This window comes from Budorcas taxicolor, chromosome 7 (genome assembly GCF_023091745.1).
Source record: "Budorcas taxicolor isolate Tak-1 chromosome 7, Takin1.1, whole genome shotgun sequence".
In the NCBI taxonomy this organism is placed as follows: Eukaryota; Metazoa; Chordata; class Mammalia; order Artiodactyla; family Bovidae; genus Budorcas; species Budorcas taxicolor.
Genome location: NC_068916.1, coordinates 2,412,044 through 2,436,611, shown reverse-complemented (window position 1 = coordinate 2,436,611; position 24,568 = coordinate 2,412,044).

The following is a 24,568-nucleotide window of genomic DNA, read 5'->3' as shown; positions in this document are numbered from 1 at the left end:
GGATGATAGTAACAATTCCTGTGAGTTATTTTATAACAGGAGGTCCTGTTAGGGGAACCACACTGAGTGAAACTGCCCACCCTGGCCAGGCACCATAGTAACCATTTGCATGAGTTATTTTATGACAGGAGGTCCTGGTAAGGAGCACAGAACTAATAAGCCACCACCAACTCGAAGTGTTTGGGAAAGGTCAAAAGAGGACACCACGTGTCCGACCACCTACCAGAATCCTTCTTGCTGGCATCCATCTTGGCTGAGCAATCCATGCACCACCAGGAAGGACTCTGAGTCAGAATGATTGATCAGGGACAACCCAGAAAGTAACCCCATCATCATAAACCCCAAGACTGCAAATTATGTGGCAGAGCAGCTTTCCTGGGTTCTCTCACCCTACTGGTTTGTCAGCTCATGTATCTCCTCAGACAATTCATTTCTGAGTGTTAGACAAAAGCCCACTCTCAGGCCCTGGAAGGGGTCCCCCTTCCTGCAACAGGGGCATAACATTAAAAAACTTCATTAGGGACACATGCAAAAGATGGGAACCTAATAAATATTGTAACACAGATTCTGCTGTTATGACAGTATGAGGAGCTCTATCGACACTGGTGGAAGTTATTTTAAAACAAACATTTAAAGTCTCTAAAATGGTCTGAAGCATACAGAAAAGGAAGAAATGTTTATTCAAGAAAATCTAAAGCTTGGTTAAAAATAGTGAGAATCTGTGGCATCTGAGTCAGAACCTGTTCCTTCCTTCCCATCACCCAGCTCAGGGTGTTGAAACTCCACTCCAGATAGGGGCAGCCACAAAAAAGGGCATCCTTTCCCTCAGCTCCCAATTGGGAACCCAGGAAGTGCAAGCAGGGGATCAGCATTTCTCATCTGGCCCTTGGATATCCATTGTAAAGGTTAAATTCCTGGTGAATGTGGTCAAGAAATGGGGGCTCCCATATTCTGTCAGTATCCATTCATAGAAGAGAGGCTATATTTTGAGTGTGGTCTACTGAGAATACAATGGCCCTGATTGCCCTCACCCCAGCTAGCATTTGAAGTGCAGATTCCGTACCAGGAGAGGCAAACCGAGAAGACCAGAGGCTTCAGCTTCCCTTCCTCTTTTATGGAACGTCTCATTATTAAGACAGGTGTTTTTTCTCAGAGAGAAACATGCCACTGTCCCCACCCCCAACTCTAGAGCTGCTGCTCAAAGTTTTTTCCTAGAGGGAGGAGTAGATGTAAAACAGAATACTTTGAAGCTCTTCCAAAAGGAACTGAGCTTATTTGCTACAGAAAGCAGGGTTGTTCAAGCCTAAGGACTGTTTACCATTATGCCAAAAATAATGGAGGTTATGGTGAAAAACAATAAAAGGAAACAATGCTAGATTTATTAGAAAGTGAAAGTCGCTCAGTTGTGTCCTACTGTTTGTGACCCAGGCCAGGATACTGGAGTGGGTAGCCTTTCCCTTCTCCAGGGTATCTTCCCAACCCAGGGATCGAACCCAGGGCTTCTGCGTCACAGGCAGATTCTTTACCAGCTGAGCCACAAGGGAAGTCCAAGAATACTGGAGTGGGTGGCCTATCTCTTCTCCAGTGGATCTTCCCAACCCAGGAACTGAACTGGGGTCTCCTGCATTGCAGGAGGATTCTTTACCAACGGAGCTATCAGGGAAGCCTCTAGATTTATTATAACTATAAGCTAAACTGTAAGTTGTCTAGTTTACCAGAGAGAACCAGGAAATGAGTCTGCTAAGAAGAACACTCTTAAGGTTCTTTGTTATCAGAACAAATCTCAAACACAGACTTTAAACTCTATCCCTGTAACAGAAACCTCAATTAAATTTGATCAGTCTGTGTAGCAATTTAAATGCCAGGGCATTATTAAAAACAGCAGAGCAGTCACTCAACAATTAGTGGAGCTTAACATCTGGGAGTGGACAGGGAGACAAAGAGGCAAAAATCACTCTGTCTTCCTGGGGTAAGTGTGCACCTGCTTAAGGCTGCACCTTCTAAAGCTTCACACTGCAGAGAATAAATTGACTTCACTAAAATAATTCAATGGGTCAGTAAACAAATAAACAACAAATAATGACAACAAGTCATGGGGAGGGGGAGGACAAAGACCAGTCCTCAGAATTTCTATAATATATTACCTAAAATATAGGCTTCAACAGTGTGTGAACCAAGAACTTCCAGATGTTCAAGCTGGATTTAGAAAAGGCAGAGGAACCATAGATCAAATTGCCAACATCCATTGGGTCAGAGAAAAAGCAAGAGTTCCAGAAAATCATCTACTTCTGCTTTATTGATGACACCAAAGCCTTTGATTGCATGGATCACAGCAAACTGTGGAAAATTCTTAAACAGATGGGAATACCAGACTACCTTATCTGCCTACTGAGAAATCTGTATGCAGGTCATGAAGCAACAGTTAAAACCAGACATGGAACAATGGACTGCTGCCAAATTGGGAAAGGAGTACGTCAAGGTTGTATATTGTCATACTGCTAATTTATCTTATATGCAGAGTACATCATGTGAAATGCTGGGCTGGATGAAGCACAACCTGGAATCAAGATTGTTGGGAGAAATATCAATAACCTCAGGTATGCAGATGACGCCATCTTTATGGCAGAAAGCAAAGAGGAACCAAGGAGCCTCTTGATGAAAGTGAAAGAAGAGAGTGAAAAAGCTGACTTAAAACATTCAGAAAACTAAGATCATGGGAGAAAAGCAATGACCAACCTAGGCAGCCTAATAAAAAGCAGAGACATTACTTTGGCCACAGTTCATATAGTCAAAGCAATGTTTTTTTCCAGTAGTCATGTATGGATGTGAAAGTTGGACCATATGGAAGGCTGAGTGCCAAAAAATTGATACTTTTGGACTGTGGTGTTGAAGAAGACTCTTCAGAGTTTCTTGGACTGTAAGGAGATCCAACCAATCCTAAAGAAAATCAGTCCTGAATATTCATTGGCAGGACTGATGCTAAAGCTGAAACTCCAACACTTTGGCTACCTGATGCAGAGAACTGACTCACTGGAAAACACCCTGATGCTAGGAAAGATTGAAAGTAGGAGGAGAAGGGGACGACTGAGGATGAGATGGTTGAATGGCATCACCGACTCAACAGACATGTGTTTGAGCAAGCTCTGGGAGTTGGTGATGGACAGGGATGCCTGGTGTGCTGGAGTCCATGGGGTTACAAAGAGTCGGACATGACTGAGTGACTGAACTGAACTGAATTACCTAAAATATCTAGTTTCCAACAATAACAAAAAAATTACAAGACATGGAAATAAAATAGGAAAATCTGACCTGTACCTGGAAAAAAGCATGAAACAAAAACTGCCTGGAGAAAGAATAGATGTCTGACTTTACTTCATAGTGGTAGACTTCATAGCAGTCATTATAAATATCTGCAAAGAACTAAAGGAAACCATGCTTAAAGTAAAGGAGGTATCATGAAAATGTCTCATTAAATAGAAGATATAAACAAGATGTAGAAATGATTAAAAAGAATGAAATGAAAATTCTAGAGCAAAGTATAATAACTGAAATGAAAAATTCATCATAGTAGGCACAACAGTAAACTATCAGAAGAAAGAATTAGTGAGTTTGAATGCAGATTAATGGAAATTATATCAGTAGAAGAATAAATATATAAAGAAATAAAAATGAACAGAGCTTCATAGAAATGTGGGACAACATTAAGTGCATAAACATATGTGTAATTTGACTGCCAGAAGGATAGAAGATAGTGAAGCAGAAAAAATATGTGAAGAAACAATGGCTGAAAAATTTCCAAATTTGAGGGAAAACTTTACACATTTGACAAGCTCAAGGAATTTTTAGTAGGATAATCACAAAGAGATTCATTCATGAGCAGACACAAAAATGCTGAAAGACAAAGGCAAAGAGAACATTTTCAAAGCAAGAAAATAAAAATAAATAAACACTTACAAGGTATCCTCAGTAAGATTTCTTTACTTCTCAGCAAAAACAATGGGTGCTAGAAGACATTTGGATAACATAATCTAAGTGTTCAATGAAAAGAAAAGTCAACCAAGAATCATATATCCAAGAAAGTTATATTTCAAAAACCAAGACATAATAAAGACATTCTCATATAAATAAAATCTGAGAGATTTGTTGCCAGAAAACCCATCTTACACGAAATACCAAAGGAAGCTCCTCAGACTGGAAGCAAGTAATCTCATGTAGTAATTTAATTCCACATGGAAAAACAAAGAACACCAGTAAAAGTAATTATATTGAAGGTAGTATAAATGCATATTTCCTTTTCTTTCTACTCCTAACAGATCTAAAATGCAATTGTATAAAACAATGTGTATATATATTAGTGTTTTGAGCCTTTGAAATATATAAACAATAGCTCAAAGGAGGAGTATGGGAACTGTGTTGGGCTAAGGCAATGACTCCAGATGTTAACTTGAAGCCTCAGGAACAAATGAAGAGAACCAGAAGTGATAAGTTAGAAGGCTAATATGACAAAAGTTATTAACTGTGCCTTTGATCTCCTTTCTTTTGTCAGTTTCTTTAAAGGACATAAAATTAAAGTAATAATTATATAATATATTTATTTTTCTGGGCTCCAAAATCACTGCAGATGTTGATTGCAGCCGTGATATTAAAAGATGCTTACTCCTTGGAAGGAAAGTTATGACCAACCTAGATAGCATATTGAAAAACAGAGACATTACTTTGCCAACAAAAGTCCGTCTAGTCAAGGCTATGGTTTTTTCCAGTAGTCATGTATGGATATGAGAGTTGGACTGTGAAGAAAGCTGAGCACCGAAGAATTGATGCTTTTGAACTGTGGTGTTGGAGAAGACTCTTGGGAGTCCCTTGGACTGCAAGGAGATTCAACCAGTCCATTCTAAAGGAGATCAGTCATGGCTGTTCTTTGGAAGGAATGATGCTAAAGCTGGAACTCTAATACTTTGGCCACTTAATGCAAAGAGTTGACTCATTGGAAAAGACTCTGATGCTGGGAGGGATTGGGGGCAGGAGGAAAAGGGGATGACAGAGGATGAGATGGCTGGATGGCATCACTGATTTGATGGACATGAGTTTCAGTGAACTCCAGGAGTTGGTGATGGACAGGGAGGCCTGGTGTGCTGCTATTCATGGGGTCGCAAAGAGTCGGACACGACTGAGCAATTGAACTGAACTGACTGATATAATATATTGTATCTTAAATGTTTATAGATGAAATTGTGTATAAAAGTAATACCACAAAATGTGGGAAATATAAATGCTACTGCTAAGTCACTTCAGTCATGTCCGACTCTGTGCGACCCCATAGACAGCAGCCCACCAGGCTCCCCTATCCCTGGGATTCTCCAGGCAAGAACACTGGAGTGGGTTGCCATTTCCTTCTCCAATGCATGAAAGTGAAAAGAGAAAGAGAAGTCGTTCAGTCCTGCCCGACTCTTAGCGACCCCATAGACTGCAGCCTACCAGGCTCCTCCATCCATGGGATTCTCCAGGCAAGAGTACTGGAGTGGGGTGCCATTGCCTTCTCCGAGGAAATAGGAATAGAGCTGAGCTATATAGTAGTAACATTTCTATATCTCACTGAAATTAATTTACAGTATATCTGAATAGATTCTGATTGACTAAGATGTATATGTAAGCCCAAGAGTAATCACTAAAGAAATAACAAAATAATAATGCAAAAAAAATGATTAAAGAACTCAAAAAGTTACATAATGAAATAGCTGAGAAAAGAAGAGAAGTAAAAGGCAAAGGAGAAAGGAAAATATATACTCAAGTAAATGAAGAGTTCCAGAGAATAGCAAGGAGAGATTAGAAAGGCTTCTTAAGTGAACAATGCAAAGAAATATAGGAAAACAATAGGGAAAGACTAGAGATCTCTTCAAGAAAATTGGAGATACTAAGGGAACATTTCATGCAAAGATGGGCACAGTAAAGGACAGAAATGGCAGGGACCTATCAGGAGCAGAAGAGATTAAGAAAAGGTGGCAACAATACACACAACTGTACAAAAAAGATCTTAATGACCCAGATAAGCATGATATTGTGATCACTCACCTAGAGCCAGACATCCTGGAGTGTGAAGCCAAGTGGGCCTCAGACAGAATTTCTACCAAAAAAGAGGATACTGCTACAGAGCTGCACTCAATATGTCAGCAAATTTGGAAAATTCAGCAATGGCTGCAGGACTGGAAAAGGTCAGTTTTCATTCCAATACCAAAGAAAGGCAATGTCAAAGAATGCTCAAACTACCACACAATTGTGCTCATTTCACATGCTAGCAAGGTAATGCTCAAAATCCTTCAAGCTAGGCTTCAATAGTACATGAACTGAGAAATTCCAGCTGTTCAAGCTGGATTTAGATAAGACAGAGGAGCCAGAGATCAAATTGCCAACATCCATCGGATCAGAGAAAAAGCAAAGGAATTCCCATAAAAGTTCCAGTAAAAAAAAATTCTATTTCTGCTTCATTGACTATGTATGATAAAGCATTTTACTGTGAGGATCACAACAACCTGCTAAGAATTCTTAAGGGGATGGGGGTACCAGACTGTCTCACCTGCCCCCTGAGAAACCTGTATGCAGGTCAAGAAGCAGCTGTTAGAACCAGACATGAAACAATAGACTGGTTTAAAATTGGGAAAGGAGTATGTCAAGGCTGCATACTATCACCATGTTTATTTAACTTATATGCAGAGTATATCATGCGAAATGCCAGGCTCGATGAACCACAATCTGGAATCAAGATTGCTGGAAGAAATCCAGCAATTCCAACAGAAATCCAGCAAATCCAACAACCTTTGATATGCAGATGATACCACTCTAACAGCAGAAAGTGAAGAGGAACTAAACAGCCTCTTGATGAGCGTGAAGGAGGAGAGTAAAAAAGCTGGCTTAAAACTCAACATTCAAAAAACTAAGATCATGGCATCTGGTCATGCTGCTGCTGTCACTTCAGGCGTGTCCGACTCTGTGTGACCCCATAGGTGGCAGCCCACCAGGCTCCCCCGTCCCTGGGATTCTCCAGGCAAGAACACTGGAGTGGGTTGCCATTTCCTTCTCCAATGCATGAAAGTGAAAAGTGAATGGGAAATAGATGGGGAAAAAGTAGAAACAGTGACAGATTTTATTTTCTTGGGTTCCAAAATCACTTCAGATGGTGACTGCTGCTTTGCAATGTATGTTCAGTGAGATGGTAAAGCCTTTAAAATGGCAAAGTAACACATGAGTTTTACAGAAGGAATATAATCAATTCTTTCTTACCCTATGAAACAACTTCTAGGCACTGCATTCTTTCCTTGAGTGGAAGATATATTTGAACTGTGTTGCTAGAAGAATACTGTATGAGCTCTGTAATATTACTGTCTTGAGAAGTACTCTAAGATTGCATTCACTTTGGTGTGTAATCACCAAAAGCTGTGAAGGCCTTTCCCCTCTAGTAAAAGGCTGATGTCCCACTAATGGAAAATATCCTTATCATAGAGGTTAGAGTTTTACACGGCTTGTTCCTTCAGAGTACGGTACTCAAAACCCCAATATGGAGAAGCTTAGAAGAGGCTTGGAGTTCTGCAAACCAACTCTTGGTGAAGTTGCATCGAAAGCTGGGGAAAACCCTGCATTCACTGGCAAAAAAATCCTTGTGGAGTGCTAGCCAAGGCTTCTCTTTTTTCTGCAAAGTATGTTCACAATGAGGACTAGGGAACTCTTCGGCACAGTGTTGTTTTCAGTGTATGGCACTTACCCCAAATAATTACACTAGGTAGTGTTTTCCATGTAACACTAGCGTTTCCACAGGCTAATTGATTATTTCTAGAGAACATGTATTTCATTGACAACATAAGCAAGGTTTTAAAAAATTTTTTAATTGGAGGATAATTGTTTTACAATGTTGTGTTGGTTTTATCCATACAACAATATGAATCAGCATAAGTGCATATATATCCCCTCCTTCTGGAACCTCCATCCCGCCACCCCCATCCCATCCTTCTAGGTTATCACAGAGCACCGGGTTGAGCTCCCTGTGTTATGCAGCAATTTTCCACTGGCTGTCTATTTTACATATGGTAATGTATATGTTTCAATGCTCCTGTCTCAGTTTATCCCATCCTTTCTTTCCCCTGCTATGTCCACAAGTCTGTTCTCTATGTCTGTGTCTCTATTCCTGCCCTGCAAATAACAGGTTCAATAGTACCACTTTTCTAGATTCCATATATATGTATTCATATACAATATTTGTTTTTCTAATTTACTTCACTCTGTAAAATAGGCTCTGGGTTCATCCTCCTCAGTTCAATGGCTCAAATTCATTCTTTTTATGGTTGAGTAATATTCCATTTTGTATATGTACCACCACTTCTTTATCCATTCATCTGCTGATGAACGTCTAGGTTGCCTCCCTGTCCTAGCTCTTGTAAATACTGCTGCAATGAACATTGGGGTACATGTATCTTTTTGAACTATGGTTTTCTCATGGTATATACCCAGTAGTGGAATTGTTGGGTCCTATGGCAGCTTTATTTCTGTTTTTTATTTTTTTTAAAGAAATCTCCATACTCTTCTACATATGGCTGTACCAACTTACATTCCCAATAACTGCAAAAGGGTTCCCTTTTCTCCGTGCTCTCTTCATCACTTATTGTGATAGGTTTTTTGGTGATGGCCATTCTGACTGGAGGGAGGTGATACCTCACTGTAGTTTTGATTCACATTTTTCTAATAATGAGTGATGTTGAACATTTTTTCACGTGTTTATTTGCCATCTATATATCTTCAAAAAGGCAAGGTTTTCAAACTTCAGTGTAGTCTTGGTGATACAGATCCATAAGACAAATCACTAATATGATGACTCAATGACTGTTATTTCCCTTCAGTAAAAAAAAGTATGCCTAAAATTTCTTTCAGGTAGCATGTCAGAAACATTTAAAAGCATTATATGAGCATGCGTTTCAGAGATGAAGATATAAAGGAAGCTAAAGTTGTCTTGTTTTTAAAGCTAGTTTGCTAGCCACTTCAATATAGCCTTCAAAACAACAGTGATAGAGATACATAATACAACTCACTATTTCCACGACTCAGTGCATATTACTTCCTTTCATTTAAAGAACACTGATCCTAAAATTTACTTCACCCTATACGTGACTGAGCAACTTAGCACAGCACACATACAATGGAATATTGCTGTTGCTGTGCTGTTGTTGTCATGTCCAACTCTTCGCGACCCCATGGACTGCAGCACACTAGGCCTCCCTGTCCCTCACCATCTCCCAGAGTTTGCCCAAGTTCAAGTCCCTTGCTTCAGTGATGCTATCCAGCCATCTCATTCTCTGTCACCCTCTTCTCCTTCTGCCCTCAATCTTTTCCAGCAGCAGGATCTTTTCCAATGAGTTGGCTGTTCACATCAGGTGGCCAAAGTACTGGACCTTCAACTTCAGCATCCTTCCAATGAGAATTCAGGGTTGATTTCCTGTAAGACTGACTGATTAGATCTCCTTGCGGTCCAAGGGACTCAAGTCTTCTCTAGCTTCACAGTTTGAAAGCATCAATTCTTTGACATTCCCCCTTTTTATGATCAAGCTCTCACAATCATACACAACCTTTGGAAAGACTATAGCCTGGACTCTATGGATCTTTGTCGGCAAAGTGATGTCTTTGCTTTTTACACATTGTCTAGGTTTGTCATAGCTTTCCTGCCAAGAAGTAATTGTCTTCTAATTTCAAGGCTGCAGTCACCATCTGTAGGCTTCCCTTGTGGCTTAGCTGGTAAAGAATCTGTCTGCAGTGTGGGAGACCTGAGCTCGACCCCTGGGTTGGGAAGATCCCCTGGAGAAGGGAAAGGCTACCCACCCCAGTATTCTGGCCTGGAGAATTCCATGGACTGTATGGTCCATGGGATTGCAAAAAGTTAGACATGACTGGGTGACTTTCACCGTACTGTCACCACCAGCAAAGATTTTAATAGCCCAAGAAGAGGAAATTTGTTACTGCTTCCATATTTTTCCCCTTCTATTTACCATGAAGTGATGGGGCCAGATGCCATGATCTTAGTTTTTTAAATATTTAGTTTTAAGCCAGCTTTTTCCACTCTCCTTTCTCATCAGGAGATTCCTTAGTTCCTCTTCGCTTCCTGCCTTTAGAATGATATCATCTGCATATCTGAGGTTGTTGATGTTTTTCCCAACAATCTTGATTTTAGCTTGTAACTCATCCAGCCTGGCATTTCTCATGATGTGCTCTGTGTATAAGTTAAATAAATAAGGTGACAAGAAACAGCCTTGCTTTACTCCTTTCTCAGTCCTGAACCAGTCAGTTGTTCCATACAGGGTTCTAACTGTTGCTTCTTGATCAGCATACTGGTTTCTCAGAGATAGGTAGAATGGTCTGGTATTCCCATCTCTTCAAGAATTTCCCACAGTTTGTTATGATCCACACAAAGGCTTTAGCATAGTCAATTAAACAGATGTGGATGTTTTTCTGGAATTCCCTTTCTTCGTCTATTATCCAGTGATTGTTGGCAATTTGATCTCTGGTTCCTCTGCCTTTTCTAAACCCATCCTGGACATCTGGAACTTCTAGGTTCATGCTGAAGCCTAGAATGCAGGATTTTGAGCACAGGCTTACTAGCATGGGAGATGAGTGCAATTGTCTAGTGGTTTGAACTTTCTTTAGTACTGCCTTTCTTGGGAATTGGGATGAGGATTGACCTTTTCCAGTCCTGTGGCTGGGTTTTCCAGATTTGCAGACATATTGCATGCAGCACTTTGATAGCATCATCTTTTAGAATTTTAAATAACTCTGCTGGAATTCCATGGCCTCCACTATCATTATTGACAGCAGTGCTTCCTAAGGCCCACTTGACTTCACACTCCAGAATGTCTGGCTCTGGGTAAGTCACCATACCATCGTGGTTATCTAGTCATTAAGATCTCTTTTGTACAGTTCTTTTGTGTATTCTTTCCATCTCTTCTTGATCTCTTCCACTTGTATTAGATCTTTACTATTTTTGTCCTTTGTTGTGCTGATCTTTGGGTGAAATGTTCTTTTGAAATTTGGGATACTGTTCAGCTGTTAAAAAAAATGAATGAAATAATGCCATTTATAGCTACATGGATGAACCTAGAGATTATCATACTAAGTGAAGTTAGGATGAGAAAGACAAATACTATATCATATCATTTATATATATGATCATATAATTTATACATATATATATAAATATTATATCATATATATATATGGCATCTAAAATATGACACAAATGAATTTATCTATAAAACAGAACAGAATTGCAGACATAGAGAACAAACTTGAGATGGATGTGCTTGGATTGGAATTTAAGACTAGCAGATGCAAACTATTGTATATAGAATGGATAAACAACAAGAATTTGTTGTATAGCCCAGGTAACTATACCCACTATCTTTAATAATTCATAATGTAACAGAAAGTGGAAAAGAATATATAACTGATTCACTTTGCTGTACACCAGAAACTAACACAACACTGTAAACTAAATATATTTCAGTAAAAAAAAGTTCATTCATGTAGCTTGCAAAAAACATCTATATATCTAAAGTGGAACAAGTCTTTACATGCAAAGAAAAAGAAAGATACATCCTTTTCCTGTCTGAAACCTAAGCTTTTCCCAACTTCAAAGTCACAACTGAGTATATCTTCCTTTCCCTGAAAGAACTTTGGGTCTAAAATTTCTTTACTGTATCTTGTAGCAAACACCTAGCTATCTAATGTATATTTTTGCCAATACCATGCTATTTGATTACTGTTGCTTTGGAGCATTATCTGAGGTTTGGAAGGGTTGGTTATACCTCCAAATTTGTTCTTTTTCTTCAGGATTGCTTTTACAATTCTGGTCTTTTCTGTTTCCATATATTAATACGTGCTCTTTGAAAAATGTAATGGTTATTTTGATATGGATTGCTTTCGGTAGTATGACCATTTTAACAATATTAATTCTTCCAACCCAAGACCATGAGATGCATTTCTGTAATTGCGGAGGGTTAATTTTAAATTTACACTCCTATGCTCCTGTGACTTTAACCCTGTTTTGTTATTGTTAGCATACATAATAGGGCTTCCCTGGTAGCTCAGTTGGTAAAGAATCTGCCTACAAGGCAGGAAACCCCAATTCAATTCCTGGGTTGGGAAGATCCACTGGAGAAGGGAAAGGCTACCCACTCCAATGTTCTGGCCTGGAGAATTCCATGGTCTGTGTAGTCTATGGGGTCATAGAGAGTCACACACCACTGAGCGACTTTCACTTTGAGACTTTTGAAGCATACATAATGGCCTGCAACCTGAGCTGCCCACCTATGAAGGATTGTAAGGAAAACCAACACAATCCCATGCCTGAGGCTTGCAGTTTTAGGGGACATTTGCAAGGACTGAAGTCTTTTTACTTTATTTCCTAACCTCCCTGCCACTGCCCTCTCTGATCCATTAAAGTGAAGGAGGAAACAGAACAGGCTCTATCTTGAAAGCAGGACTCCATCTTGGGCTGGACTGTGAACTTTGAGCTATATGCCCAGTATCTATGGAAATGACATACCAACTGGAAAACCAGGCCCCTGGAAGGAAGAGCCCAGGGCTCTCCATCGCCTAAAAGAATACCCTAATTATCTCGGTGACTGAATAGAATCATACATTCTATTATGCTTATTGGGGAATGACCACAAGCCTATTGATAATTGTCCATTGCTAACTACCTAGGTTTAAGGCATATGAATCACAAGTTGACTTTGATTGTGTCTTTCTTTTTCCTTTGTTCAGACTAGTTTCAGGGAATTTGGGGAGGTGGGTAGAGAAGGTTTTCACAAAAACTGGTTGAGGTCCTTGGCTAAGAGAAGACTGCCTTGGGTTCGCCAGTGTAATAAACTGCACTCCACTATCTACATTGTCCTTCTGAGTGAGTTTGTTTCCCGGAGAGCATGGCTGCAACAAAAGAATCTGGCAACCAGACCCTGACAAGATGGTTATTTTGAGGCGCTAGACTGCCATTTTCTCAGTCTGCTGGCTTGGGATTAAAGTCTCTTCCTTGCCTCAACACCTCGTCTCTCGGATTCATTTGCCTACGTGCAGCCAGCAGAGTGAGCTTGGACATGGTAACAATCTGGCTTAGCCAGTCAGGATCCTTGCTGCTTGTGGCTAGCCGGCCCCAATCAGGGAATGCTGGGGCAAGACCCTAGCAGCTGTTGGGATCATTTGGCCTGAGGTTCTTTCCTTCAGGATTCCTTGAAGCAGCACCGGCTGCCCCTAGCACTTGGCAGTTGAGACAAGGAATTGACGAACTTCTCTTGATGGACTTGGTTTTTAGGGTAAGTCTACCCGCCAGTTCACTTGTTTCATGTGTCCTTTTGTGTTAAGAGCCAATGGGGTCCCTTTTGGAGGGTAAGTCGCTCTGGTGTGCACATCGGGAACATTTTCCCCCCCTCAATCTGGGCCTTTCCTTTGTGAAACAAGCCAGTTTGGTTGGGGTACCCCTTTGCAGAAGGGAGGTGTTGTTGAACTCTACCCTGAACTGGTTCATTGGGAACTAGTTCTCATGGGGGAAGCCCACCTTAGTTGGAATTTATTTACCTGATTTGGGAACTGATCCAGTTGGAAGTGACTCATTTGGAAGTTAGTTCTTGTGGGGGTGGGTAGCCTAGTTGGAATTAGTTCATTTGTTTTGTAGGGTAAATTTATTACCCTGTCGGGAAATCAGTTCCTCTGTATATTGATGCTGGAATCGGCTTGTGCCGTTTTTGTTAGAATTTGTCTGTGTCTGTTGTGTTTTGGTCTTATGAAGCTTATAAAAATGGGACATATTTCATCTATCTTGGAGGAAAGAATTTTGGGGTGCATGTTAGATATTTTAAGATGAGAAGAGCAATGGCTCCTGAATGGCTCACAATTAAGCAATCTGGCAGTCAGAAATGCTTTACAAAGGAGAGGAACTCTCTGATAATGAACATGCCTGGGGTCAGGGTGGGGCTCCTTTGGACTTCAGGCATCCAATTTTAATTTCCCCTACAGGAGCCCCAGAGCCCCATATAAATTTGGCAGTGGGGAACAAGTTGATTGACTTTCTAATAGATACTACTTTCCTTTGTAAATTAAACACTCAAATAATCTTTTCCCCAGAACAGCTTGACATCAGGGTCCCACTGGGGCCTTTTTGACCTTGTCCAGTCTGGAGAGCTTCAGCTCCCATCTGGGGGGCTTTGGCTCCAGTTTGGGGTGTTCTCCCTGTGAAGGGAAATTGTTTATAAGGTGGTTTGGAGAAAGGTCACTGATCTAATGGGATTGGGAAGTTATGTTAATGTGACTTTCCAGCTGGCTAGGTTTTGGTTTACTCTGGTTACTTTGGTAATGCATAGACATTTGGTTCTAACTGCTTCCTCCAAGTCTCCCTCTACAGTTTTCTCATTTCTTTCTTCTTGAACCCTCTGGGAATAGGCGAGTGGCTATGGAAGCAACTGAGGGACTTTGGCCAGGGATTACTCTCTGGTGTGTTCCAAAGGCCCACGTATGCACACTTGAGTTGTGCATAAGTGTGTGTGGCCAGTACAATGAAACTGAAGATAATTCATTAAATCAGTTATGGCTCCTTTGGTCACTTGATTATTCTCTAAAACCTATTTATTTTTTAATTGAAGGTTAATTACCTTACAAAGTTTTTTTTTCTATCAAATATCGACAAGAATCAACCACAGGTATACCACATCCCCTCCCTCCTGAACTTCCCTGCCCATCCAACCCTTCTAGATTGTCACAGAGCCCGTTTGAGTTCCTTGAGACATACAGCAAATTCCTATCAGCTTCATTTGAATAGTTTTCTCTTTTTTTTTTCATTTTCCCCAATTTACTGTGTTTGATGTCTCCTTTTCCCAGGCTTTAGGGTTATATTTCTTCTTCCTTTTGGTTTCTGCCCTCAGTGGGTGAGGTTGGTCCAGTGGTTGTGTAGTTGTGTAGGTTTGTGTTGGGGGGACTGGTCTCTGCATTCTGTTGAGAGGAGCTGAGTTTTTTCCCTTTAGTGGGCACGGATGCGTAAAGTGGTATGTTTTGAGGTGTCTGTGGGAAGCCTGTCTGCTGATGGTTTGGTTTGAGCTTTTGTTTTGCCTGTTGTTTGGGTGAGGCCTCCTGCACTTGGTGCTGCCAGCAGTTGGGTGGAGCCAGGTTGTGGATACAGCTTGCAGCCTTAGTGGGAGTTCTCATTAATCTATACTCCCTGGGGTCATGCGTTCTCTGGCAGTCTAGTGTCCTGGACTTAGCACTTCCACTCTAGAGGCCCAGGCCCAATCTCTGATGGGAACCAAGATTCCATAAGCCATTTGTAATGGCTTGAAGGTGATTTAAACAAATACGCAAAAACAAAAAATAAACAAGAAACAAAAAGTGAACACTAAACAAATGGTAAGTACAAAACCAAACAAACAATAATAAAAACAAGGGAACACACACATGCATGCATGCGTGCTAAGTCACTTAAGTCATGTCTGACTGTTTGCGACTCTATGAACTTGTAGCCCTCCAGGCTCCTCTGTCCATGGGATTCTCCAGGCAAGAATGCTGGAGTGGGTTGCCATGCCCTCCTCCAGGGGATCATCCTGACCCAGGGATTGAACCTGTGTCTCTTGTCTCCTGCATTGGCAGGCAGGTCCTTTACTGCTAGTGCCACCTGGTAGCCAAATGGTAAATACAAATGGTAAACACAAAACCAGACAAACAATAACAAAAACAAAGGAACACACACACACACACACACACACACACACACACACACACACACACAGAAAATGAAAACAGTCCAAAGAAAACAAACTACAGGAGAGTGACTTGGCAAGCAAAAGAATCAAAAACATTTTATCAACTGATTATAAACAAAACTAATTAAAATATAAACCAGAATACAAGATCAAAGCAGAGTGCAAACTGGTGAATAAAGTGAAGAAAATAAACCAACAAACATGATGAAATAGAAGGAAGAAAAGAAAAAATAGAAAAGCAAAGCTAAATAGAAATCTATAAAAAGATTTACATATATTTAATTATAACTACAGCAGGAAAAGAATGATGAGAACAACAAACAAAAACATTAAAAAAGGAAAAAGGTTTTAAAAAAAAATCCACAGAACTGCAAAAAGCTAACATAGAGGTAGAAATAATAATCTAAGTAGAAATTGTGATTAAAAAAATTCTCGAGCTTAAATAAAGATAATAATAATAAAACAACCACAGCCACAGAGAAAAAAAGAAAAAACCCAGAAACAACTATAGAAGGAATCAAAATACAAGGATAATAACAAATGTTTTCATCAGATCTCAGCTGTCAGTGTCCTTTTCCTTGCTGTAAGTCACAGTCCACCTCCACCTCCCTTGGATGCCTTCTAATACTATGCCGGTTTCTGGACCTGCTGTGGGGACAGTTCAGACTCTAATCTGCCCCTACTCTTTCGTGTTCTTGCCTCCACGTCCACATCTGCCAGAGCTAGGGTGTTTTCTTTTGTAGGAACACTCATTGCCCTTTTATATATTCCATAGACACAGAGTCTAACAAGTTGATTGTGTGGATTTAATTTTCAACCTGTACAACGGGTGGAAAAGCTTTCAGTTTTCTTCCTTAGCCACACTGCCCCTGGAGTTCAGTTGTGTTTTTTCCCACCTCAGCATGTGGGTTATCCACAGGAGTTTGCTCCTGGAGGACTTGGGTTTGCCCCCATTGAGGACAGGCTGTGGAGATGGCAAATACAGATGGTAAACACAAAACCAGACAAACAATAACAAATGCAAAGGAACACACACACACACACACACACACACAGAAAACAAAAACAGTCCAAAGACTGTTAAGGTCCCTGCTTGGATCTCAGGGACCCTAAGAGTGCCAAGAACACAGGGGGCCTGGCAGCATGGGCTTAAGAGATATGGGGCTGTTAGGGTTTTTTCCTAGCCTCTGGTAGCTCTGCTGCAGTGCGGATCAAGCATGAAGGTGGCACAGCTGCTTGGATCACAGGGACCTAAGGGCCCCAAGTGTGCAGGGATGCCAGCAGCCTCAGGCACAGGAGCACAGACTATTAGAGTCTTTTTCTCGCCTTGGCAGCTGGCATTCAAAATTCTCCCTGGATGGGGGCCTTCTCTGTTCCTTGGCATGTGAAGCACTCAAAGGGCCACCCTCTCTGGGATCTTCCTCTGTTGGTCAGCTCTTGGCACTGGCGTCTGAGAGAGAAGCTACAGTGATGGCTCCATCCCCTGCACATGATTCAGCAATATCGTCTTATCTGCATGGCTTCCTAGCTTTCCTCCAAACGTATTCCCCTCTGTGATCTCTTCCCTCACATCCCCTTGGACTGTCTCCCTGCAGTCAACAGCAGACCTCTCCCTGGGACTGCTCTCCAGCCCCTAAGTTCCAGCTCCCAGCCATCACACATTCCAGGGTACTTATGTCCCTGTCTGGGGTATGTAGGGCTGTGGCAAGGATTGTTTGTGTGGGTTGTCACTCCATTCAGACTGTCCCAGATGAGCTGCTGCACTCTCCAAGGGCTCAAATGCTTCCCCTCTGTCCCAAACAATTGCCCTGATCTGGGGATCTCACTCCCACTTCAGTTCCCCCTCTCCCTGGTTGCAGGTCCAGTCCTGCTCACTCTTCCTCTTCCTTCCTTCCTTCCTTTATCTTACTATTACATGGATCTATATATTCATTTCCAGTTGTCAGAGACTTCTTCCAGCTCTCACCTGGTGTTCTGTGAGATTTCCTACACTTGAAGATATATTCCTGATGCATCTGTGGAGAGAGATGTACTCCTACTCCTCATCCATCCTCTCCTCTGCCATCTTGTCTCTTACTTTCAGTTTTTAAATGATAGCTTTGTTAGATATAGGATTCTTAGTTGAGAGCTTTTTTTCTTTTTCAACTTTTTATTTTTTATTGGAGTAGAGCTAATTAACAATGTTGTGATAATTTCAGGTGGACAGCAAAGGGACTCAGCCATACATATACATGCATTCATTCTCCCCCAAACTCCCATCCCATCCAGTCTGCTGCATAATATTGAGCAGAGTTCTCTGTGCTATACAGTAAGACCTTGTTGGTTATCCATTTTAAATATAGCAGCATGTACATGTCAACCCCAAACTCCCTAACTGTCCCTTCTTCCAATCTTTCCCCATGGCAATCTTATGTTTGTTCTCTTGTCTCTCAGCCTGTTAATTTTTTTTTTTTAATGAGATGTTTTAAGATAGACTCTCTTCTTGTTTAGTCATTAAGTTTTGTTTGCAACCCTAGACTGTAGCCTGCCAGGCTCCTCTGTCCTTGGGGTTTCCCAGGCAAGAATATTGGTGTAGGTTGCCATTTCCTTCTCCAGTTTTTTTCTTTTAATCGCATGGGTGAATTATTATACATGTGTCTTCCATTTTTTTCTGATAAGTCAGCTATTGTTCTCACTGATGTTACCCTGTACATAAGCCAATTTTATCTCATTGCTTTCAAAACTTTCTCACTGTCTTCAAAATTGAGCAGTTTGACTATAATGGATGTAAGTGTAGATGACTTTGAATATATTCAATTTGGAATTCATTAGATGTATGGACAGTTTTTCCAACAGATTTGGAAAGTGTGGGGCCAATATCCCTTCATTTTTTTTTTGCTGTCAATTTTGCTCCTCTTCCTGCATTCCCATTATACCTATGTTGATTGTGCTTTTCTGTGTCCCACAAGACTCCTAGGCTCTATTCATTTTTCTGCATTACAAACATTTTTTTTTGTTTTCAGATTGGATAATCTCTATTGGTTCATTTTCAAATGCACCAGTTCTTTTCCCTGCCTGCTCAAATCTATTGTTGAGCCCCTCTGGAAAATTTTTGTTTTTCAACTCCAGGACTTCCATTTGGTTCTTTTATGTTTTATCATTTCTATCTCTTTATTGTTAGTCTCCATTAGATAGATCATTGTTATCATAATTTTCTTTGTTTAAACATGGTTTTCTCTAGTTCTTTCAAGGTATTTATACCAGCTTTTTTTGAAGTCCATTTGCTAAATCAACACCCAGGGCCTCCAAAGGTAGTTTCTATTGCTTATCTCTTTTTCTGTGTGTAGATTACACTTTCCTATTTCTTTGTATGTCTTACAGTTTTTTTTTTCTGCATATAGGACATTCTAGATAATATATTGTAGCAATTCTGAATTTTGATTCCTCCAGAGCTTGTTGTTTTTGCTTTTTTTTGTTTGTTAAGTGACTTGCCTTTGAATGCTGTTTTTCCTGTAATGTGCAGTCTCTGATGTTTCTGCTCATCATAGTTTACAGTGAAAGACAAAATGCTGTTCCCTAGGATCACCAGGCAAGGATGTCTGATTATACAGCTTATATTCAATATTACATTCATGGTTTTTGCCAGCATAATAGCTCAGGATAAAGAAGTGAAAGTCATCCAGGTTGGAAAAGAAATAAATCTCTCTTTCTTCACAAACTACACGATCTTCTATGTAGAAATTGAATGAGTTAAACAAGGTTGCACTGGCAGAGTAGAAGTACATGAGCTCATCTTCTTCTGCAAGAACACCAAAATTGCTACTAGCTGCTGAACAACCATCGACAGGAGGATGCTAGAACCCACCAAGAAAAAGATACCCCATGTCCAAAGAAGAAGCCGCAATAGGGGTGCAATCATGTTAAAATCAAACCCCATGCCCACCAGAGACTCTTGGAAGGCAAAAACAAAACAACTTGCGTGCACCAGGACCCAGGGAAAGTAAGAGTGATTCCCACTAGAGACTGAGCCTGATTTGCCTGTGAGTGTTTGAGTGTCTCCTGTGGAGACGTGGGTCAGCAGTGGTCTGCCATGTGGAGGGGGCACTGGCAACATCAGTCTTGGAAGGCACAGCATGCTGCCATAAGTCCTCTTTGAAGAGGTCACCATTAGCCCTACCATAGAGCCTGGAGCTCGACCATAGAGGTGATGAGTGGGTGACCCCACAAACTGGAGAACAATTATACCAAAGAAGTTTCACTCTGCTGTGAAGGTTCTAGTCCCCACATCAGGCTTCCCTATCTGGGGATCTGGTAAAGGGACTTCAATCCCCAGGTTTGAAGATCAGCAGGATTTGATTACAGAACTTCCACAGGACTAGGGGAAACAGACTTTTGGAAGGGATCAATAAAACCTTGGGTGCACTAGGGCCCCAGTGAAAGAAGTGACCCCAAAAGAGACTGAGCCAGACATTCCTGTGAGTGCTTGGAAGTCTGCTGTGGAGGCTTGGGTTGATAATGGCCTGCCACAGAGTCAGGTCACTGGCAGCAACAGTCAATGAGAAACATGACTTGTTGGTATCAGTCCTTTTTGAGGAGGTAGCCATTCGCTGTCCCATAGAGACTGCAGATCCCAGGACTGAGCTGCTCAAGGCCAAACTACAGGAAAGGAGCACAGCCCCATCCATCAACAGAAAATTTGATTAAAGATTTACTAAGCATGACCCTGCCCACCTGAGTAAGACACAGTTTCCTTCACAGCCAGTCTCTCCTGTCACGAAGCTTGCATAAGGTTCTTTAAAAATTTTATTTATTTATTTTTTATTGAAGGATAATTGCTTGACAGAATTTTGTGTTTTCTGCCAAACCTCAGCATGAATCAGCCATTGGTATACATATATCCCTTCCCTTTAAAAACTCTCTCCCATTTCCCTCCCCACCCCACCCCTCTAGGTTGATATAGAGCCCTTGTTTGAGTTTCCTGAGCCATACAGCAGATTCCCGATGGCTATCTATTTTACATATGGTAATGCAAGTTTCCACATTACTCTTTCCATACATCTCACCCTCTCCTCCCTTCTCCCCATGTCCATAAGTCTATTCCCTGTCTGTTTCTCCACTGTTGCCCTGTAAATGAATTATTCAGTAATATTTTTCTAGATTCTGTATATATGTGTTAGATTATGGTATTTATCTTTCCCTTTTTGACTCACTTCACTCTGTATAGTAGGTTCTAGGTTCATCCACTTCATTAGAACTGACTCAAATGCATTCATTTTATGGCTGAGAAATATTCCATTGTATATATGTACCACAACTGCTTTGTCCATTCATTGTCAATGGACATCTAGGTTGCTTCCATGTTCTAGCTATTGTAAATAGTGCTGCAATGAACAATGGGATACCATGAGTCTCTTTCAGTTTTGGTTTCCTCAGGCTATATGCTTAGGAGTGGGATTCCTGGGTCAAATTGTGATTTTATTCCTAGTTTTTAAAGGAATCTCCATACCATCTTCCATAGTGGCAGTATCAATTTACATTCTCACCAACAGTGCAAGAGCATTCCCTTTTCTCCACAGCCTCTCCAGCATTTATTGTTTGTAGACTTTTTGATGAGTGCCATTCTGACCGGTGTGAGGTGATATCTCACTGTAGTTTTGATTTGCATTTCTCTAATAATGAGCTATGTTGAGCATCTTTTCATGTGTTTGTTAGCCATCTGTATGTCTTTGGAGAAACGTCTGTTTAGGTCTTCCCCGACTTTTTGACTGGCTTGTTTTTCTGGTATTGAGTTGTATGAGCTGTTTGTATATTTTGGAAATTAATCTTTTGTCAGTTGTTTCATTTGCTATTATTTTCTTCCATTCTGAGGATTGACTTTTCACCTTGATTATAGTTTCCTTTGCTCTGCAAAAGCTTATAAGTTTAATCAGGTCCTGCTTGTTTACTTCTGTTTTTATTTCCATTACTCTAGGAAGTGGGTCTAAAGGATCTTGCTTTGAGTTATGTCTTTGAGTGTTCTGCCAATGTTTTCCTCTAAGAGTTTTATAGTTTCTGGTCTTATCTGTAGGTCTTTAATCCATTTTGAGTTTATCTTTGTGTATAGTATTAGGAAGTGTTCTAATTTCATTCTTTTACATGTAGCTGTCCAGTTTTCCAAGCATCATTTATTGAAGAGGCTGTCTGCCCCATTGTGTATTCTTGCCTCTGTTGTAAAAAATAAGGCACCCATAGGTGCATGGGTTTATTTCTGGGCTTTCTAGCTTGTTCCATTGGTCTATATTTCTGCTTTTGTGCCAGTACCATACTGTCTTAATAATTGTAGCTTTGTAGTATAGTCTGAAGTAAGGAAGGTTGATTCCTCCAGCTCCATTTTGTCTATTCAGGGTCTTTTGTGTTTCCATATGAATTGTGAAATTTTTTTGTTCTAGTTTTGTGAAAAATGTCCTTGGTAATTTGATAGGGATCTCATTGAATCTGTAGATTGCATTTGGTAGTATAGTCACTTTCACAATATTGATTCTTCCTACCCAGGAGCATGGAATATCTCTCCATCTGTTTACGTCATCTTTGATTTCTTTCATTCAGTTCATTTCAGTCACTCAGTCACTCATTCGTGTCCGACTCTTTGCGACCCCATGAATCGCAGCACGCCAGGCCTCCCTGTCCATCACCAACTCCCGGAGTTCACTCAAACTCATGTCCATCCAGTCAGTGATGCCATCCAGCCATCTCATCCTCTGTCATCCCCTTCTCCTCCTGCCCCCAAGCCCTCCCAGCATCAGAGTCTTTTCCAATGAGTCAACACTTCGCATGAGGTGGCCAAAGTACTGGAGTTTCAGCTTTAGCATCATTCCTTCCAAAGAAATCCCAGGGCTGATCTCCTTCAGAATGGACTGGCTGGATCACCTTGCAGTGCAAGGGACTCTCAAGAGTCTTCTGCAACACCACAGTTCAAAAGCATCAATTCTTTGGTGCTCATCTTTCTTCACAGTCCAACTCTCACATCCATACATGACCACTGGAAAAACTATAGCCTTGACTAGACGGACCTTAGTCAGCAAAGTAATGTCTCTGCTTTTGAATATGCTATCTAGGTTGGTCATAACTTTCCTTCCAAGGAGTAGGCATCTTTTAATTTCATGGCTGCAGTCACCATCTGCAGTGATTTTGGAGCCCCCCCAAATAAAGTCTGACACTGTTTCCACTGTTTCTCCATCTATTTCCTATGAAGTGATGGGACTGGATGCCATGATCTTCGTTTTCTGAATGTTGAGCTTTAAGCCAAATTTTTCACTCTCCTCTTTCACCTCTCATCAAGAGGCTTTTTAGTTCCTCTTCACTTTCTGCCATAAGGGTGGTGTCATCTGCATATCTGAGGTTATTGATATTTCTCCCAGAAATCTTGATTCCAGCTTGTGTTTCTTCCAGTCCAGCATTTCTTATGATGTACTCTGCCTAGAAGTTAAATAAGCAGGGTGACGATATACAGCCTTGACGTACTCCTTTTCCTATTTGAAACCAGTCTGTTGTTCCATGTCCAGTTCTAACTATTGCTTCCTGACCTGCATACAGATTTCTTAAGAGGCAGGTTAGGTGGTCTGGTATTCCCATCTCTTTCAGAATTTTCCACAGTTTCTTGTGATCCACACAGTCAAAGGCTTTGGCATAGTCAATAAAGCAGAAATAGATGTTTTTCTGGAACTCTCTTGCTTTTTCCACGATCCAGCGGATGTTGGCAATTTGATCTGTGGTTCCTCTGCCTTTTCTAAAACCAGCTTGAACATCTGGAAGTTCACGGTTCACGTATTGCTGAAGCCTGTCTTGGAGAATTTTGAGCATTATTTTACTAGCATGTGAGATGAGTGCAATTGTGCGGTCGTTTGAGCATTCTTTGGCATTGCCTTTCTTTGGGATTGGAATGAAAACTGACCTTTCCCAGTCCTGTGGCCACTGTTGAGTTTTCCAAATTTACTGGCATATGGAGTACAGCACTTTCATAGCATCATCTTTCAGGATTTGAAATAGCTCAACTGGAATTCCATCACCTCCACTAGCTTTGTTCGTAGTGATGCTAGAAAAGGCCCACTTGACTTCACATTCCAGGTTGTCTGGCTTTAGATAAGTGATCACACCATGGTGATTATCCGGGTCGTGAAGATCTTTTTTGTACAGTTCTTCTGTGTAGTGTCTTTCCTTGTCTCTTGTAATTGCCTCCATTTTTAAGTCTGTTTCATCTGATATGAGTACTGCTATTGTTTTTTCTTTTGATTTGTTTGCATGGAATATCTTTTTCTAGCTCCTCACTTTCAGTGTGTGTTTCCACCGGTCCGAGGTGGGTTTTTTTGTAGACAATTTGTATAAGATCCTTATATAGGGATCTTGTTTTTGTATCCATTCAGCCAATCTGTGTCTTTTGGCTGGAACATTTAATCCATTTACTAACCTAGATGGTATATTCAAAAGCAGAGACATTACTTTGCTGACTAAGGTCCGTCTAGTCAAGGCTATGGTTTTTCCTGTGGTCATGTATGGATGTGAGAGTTGGACTGTGAAGAAGGCTGAGTACTGAAGAATTGATGCGTTTGAACTGTGGTGCTGGAGAAGACTCTTGGGAGTCCCTTGGACTGCAAGGAGATCCAACCCGTCCATTGGGAAGCAGATCAGCCCTGGGATTTCTTTGGAAGGAATGATGCTAAAGCTGAAACTCCAGTACTTTGGCCACCTCATGTGAAGAGTTGACTCATTGGAAAAGACTCTGATGCTGGGAGGGCTTGGGGGCAGGAGAAGGGGATGACAGAGGATGAGATGGCTGGATG